Source organism: Ailuropoda melanoleuca, chromosome 12 (assembly GCF_002007445.2).
Source record: "Ailuropoda melanoleuca isolate Jingjing chromosome 12, ASM200744v2, whole genome shotgun sequence".
NCBI classification, from domain to species: Eukaryota; Metazoa; Chordata; class Mammalia; order Carnivora; family Ursidae; genus Ailuropoda; species Ailuropoda melanoleuca.
Window position 1 is genome coordinate 42,749,496 of NC_048229.1, and position 4,358 is coordinate 42,753,853.

Below are 4,358 nucleotides of genomic sequence, written 5' to 3' on the forward strand. Positions count from 1 at the left end.
CTAGTAACTTTCACTCTTATTTGCAAGCCCATGGGTCTGCTGAGCTTACCTGGCAGAAGCTCGGAGCACTCCAGGCTGGGGACAGATTGTATGGGGAGGCTTGCTCTGTCCTTGGGGGGGAGGGTCACGCCTGGTGCCTCCATGGGTTCCTTCTGCTCCCATCTCCTGAGTGCAGGGTCAGAAACAAGCTCCAGGAAGAGTCCTTAGAGAAGGCCACCAGTTTTTGGGACATTCTTTTTCTGAGATGCGGCTACATTCCCCGGTCCTCCTGTCCCAGATGTTGGCTCCCGGGATGATTTCTGGAACATGTGGCTCATTTGGTGGCTGTGGAGCTAAGCTTTTCTCCTTTGACTCTGGCAGCTGGAGCTATTTGGGCCCCAGAAATGCTGGAGGAAGCCACACCTTAGATCTCTCCGTTTGGGGGGCCTAGAGGGTGGGCCTACGGGCGGGAGACTGTCTCTCTGTGTCTATTCTCCTTCCTGCTCCCAGCTTCTCTTCTTTTTTTCCTTCCCACACTCCCTTCTCTTCTCCATCCTTCCTTCTCTCCTAAGCCCCTCTGTCTGATGGATCCCGGAAGCAATCTCTGGTGGCCATTTAGTCTGTTAGTTGGGGCCACTGCTCCGTTTTCCCGGGGTGGCCCTGGGCTGGAGTGCAGCACCACTGGGTCTGGGGTGCGGGTAGAAGGAAGAGCTGGGAGAAGCAGGTCAGAGGCCGCTCTCCCACTCCCGGGATGCCACAGTCCCAGCCCGCCACCTCGGGACTCCTGGAAGGCTTAGGGACAGCTATTGGCTTTACCCCAACGGGCTCCTTGGTTGCTGGTTCGGCCTGGAAGTGATCTGCCTGGTGTCCGACCTCTCCCCCACTGCCTGTTCGGGGTTCACCATCCCCTCAGAGGCTGGGCTGAATCCTGGGAGGACAATTCACAGGCAAGGGGCGGTGGACACCTCCTTCCCACTTATTAGGGCCGAATCGCTCTGATGAAGCAGCAAGGGCCCGCCAGAGCCTCATTATTTTGGGCTTCATTGAAATGCGCAGAGAGCCATCCCTAGTACTTTATGTACTAAACTTAACCACAGTAATGTATTCAAATCATTCTGAATTTATCTAGACTGAGCATCCTTTCTATCGTTCTCCTCCTCCTCCTCCTCCTCATTTTTTTTTTAAAGATAGCAAATGTGCTTTTTGAGACAACCACTTAGGGCCACCTAGGCTGCATGGGAAGGACAGGTGGCCCCTCCCAGCTCCCCTCTCAGCAGTGGCTGCCTGGGGCTTACCTGACGGCAGTCGCGTTGGGGGACCCATGGAGCTTTGTCCGGGGCTCTGTCTGACCCCAGTCGCTCCTTCCTCTCATCCCTGCCCTTACCAGAACCCTGCCTGTGAGGGAAGGGCGTGCAGAGGGCAGAAGAGACCCGACGGACTCTGCCTAGGAGGTAGGAAACCGGTTCTCACCCCAGTTTGGACGCTGATTTTCGGGGAGATTTTGGGACACTCTGTTCTCTTCTCTGGGCCTCAGTTTCCTTGCTATGAAAACGCATGCTGGCGAGGGTGGTGTCTTTCAACCGGTTCAGGGGCTTTAAAGCTGGGGTCCCTGCATGAGCCTGGGGCAGCCCACGGACCTCCTTGAACTGTAAGGGACATGCGCTTTTGTCGGGCGGGGGGAAGTGCACAGCTTTCACTGGATTTACAAAAGGCTCTTGTCTAGCAAGGGGTTTAGATGTCAAACATTTACAGGCACTCTGGACCCAGGCACCTTCGCGTGCACCTGTCCAATGCCTCGGTTTTACAGAAGGCACCATGGAGGCCTGGAGAGGGGATGGGCGGGAAGAAGCTGGGCACGTTTCTGGGGGATCGCTGGAGACCGATCCTGGGGGAGACCCAGCGAGGCCCTGTTGGACTCCCTCTTAGAGCCCAGCCTTCTGGGCGGGGCGGGGGGCGCTTTGGGAGTCCCAGGGGAGAGGAGACATGAAGATGAGTGAGGTGGGAACCACATCCACACCAAAGCTGTTGGCCAAAGTGACCAGAACTGCGTGGAATTGGTCAGTGACCATCGTGTGTTGTGGGTTTCCACCTTCTACGTCTGCCTCCCGGCCACGAAATGGCAGTTGTGGTCCACCAGGGCGCTCGGACATGGCAGAGGGCACGGGGCTGCTCCTGGGCTTTCTCTCCCTGGAAGGAGACAGGATCCTTCATTTCTGTTGTGATAGCCCCTCCACAGCTCTGACCCACGTCCGTGGCCCCGAGTTGTGGCCACATGAGTATGTGAGCTGCCGCGAGCTGGGGGAGGGGAGGCACCCTGCTCTCCCCTCCCAGGCAGAAGCACTTGCTCTTCCTTCATCCGACTCTGGAATTTTTCTCCTGCTCTCTGTTTAAGCGGATCTCCGCAGCTGGAGAGACCACCACCGTGGGCCACGCTCTGTGGCTTCTTTTGATGTGAAACAGTGGAGCCTGCAACCCTCTCGTCTGGGCTCCTCCTGACCTGAATCTGTAAGCGGCCCTGCTATAAATACCCCATGGCAGTCCGCGCAGCCGCAGGGCCGTCTGGCCCCAACCAGGAGAGCCTGCCCCCCTCCACAGGCCTGCTGGCTAAGAGACGAGGCTTCTCTGCAGCCTTCTCCATCCTGAAAGGCCTCTCTGAGGCGCCTTAGTTTAGTATTTACCTCCAGTCCTTGAACTAAATCATGCTTTCACTCTCCAGGCATGGAGGGAATATTAGTATAGAGTTGTTTTTTTTTTTTTTTTAATTTAGGTAAAAGATAGGGTTCTACTGTCTTTCAAAAGCCAAAGGCAAGCTCGCTCTGTGGTTATGCAGGCGCCATCTTCTGCGGCCAAGGGAGAAGTTCTGTGCTCTCACCATTAAATAAAATTTAATAATGAAAATTTTGTCTTATGAAGGTGAAACTTTGAGAACATATTAGAATTCTCATTTTTCTATGCACAGCAATCAAATGACCTTCCTATACTGCCACATAAAGTATGGATTTAAAGTTCAATGATCCAGTCAGTCATTGAACATTTTCTTAAAGAGTAATTTCTTCCGTAACTATGGATGTTTACATATGGTTTTCTTTTTGGTATTTACCTTTTAAGAATTGAAGAAACACTGACATTCTTTTTCGGAACTGTATCTTAATAGCCTTTGTTTATTTTTAATATGTGGCGTTCCAGGCCCTTGCTCTAATGATTTTTTTCACACTGCATTGATAATTAAATTCATTCATTTTCCCAGCTGCACAATTCCTTTAAATAAAAAGTTATGGGTAATAACACCTCTTACACTCAAAGTACAGAGCAGAAAAGGGCATATCGGTCTCTCCGTCGAGGGGAGTCGTGCACACCGCGCGGGTCACAGGTCAAGGTGGAAAGGAACGTGCATGGGGTTCTCAGGTTTTCGGAGCTTCTTCATTCACAGACGGATGACCCATGGGGTTTGGTTTTCTGAGACTGGAAAACATGAATTCTCCCCCCTTTTTGTTCACAAAAAATGTAATTTATCTCCATGTGTCCTGCGGAGATTTTTCGTTCATAATGTGTATTAATCGCGTCATCAGAAGCACCGGAAACGGTGTCTCTCCAATGATTGGAGCGACGCTTTGCCGGCTGTTACCAAGTAGCATCTTTGGAAGGAGGGCAGTAAAAGTGAGCTGAGATATTTAGTGACATAAAAAGAACCATGTAGATTTGTGAAAATGTAAAACTGTGATCATGCGAGGGGTTCTTGAAGTAATGAGAGAAATGCTTCGTCCCTGGGCTAGTGATTCTCTTGTAGCTTCTGTAATTTCATGGATGCTATAAGGATTTGGTTTTTACACATTTTAATTTAGTCCAGAGATGTTCCTATTTTAATTATCCATACACAAGGGCATAGTATCTTTCTCCGGTTATTGCTATATGTTACATTTATATATAGCAATAGCCATTTGAAAAAAAACCCAACAAAATGCTTTTACCTAGATGACCAAAGGGTTATACTCATTTGTTTTAATGACAATGTATGGACCTTTGCATTCTTAAATAGGATTTTTAAATACACGGGATGCAAACACTCACGGAGGTTCACACAGACAGTTTCACCCAAGAGAATAGAAAAAGAATTTGCTCAATGTCTCTTTTGTGAAAGGTTGGGAGATGCAGCCCCTGAATCGGGAGGGATGCCTGGAGCCCCTGGCTTTCCTCGTTGAAACCAAAGGGCACGGGATCGGGGGACTTGAGAGCAAATTGATTCCCACTGAGCCTCCCGCTATCACATTTCAATGGAGAAAAAGCCATTTGGAGAAACGTGATATTTTAACTATTGTATTGGGCTCAATCTGTAGATGCAAGGAAAGATAAGAGACAAAATCTATATATATATATATATA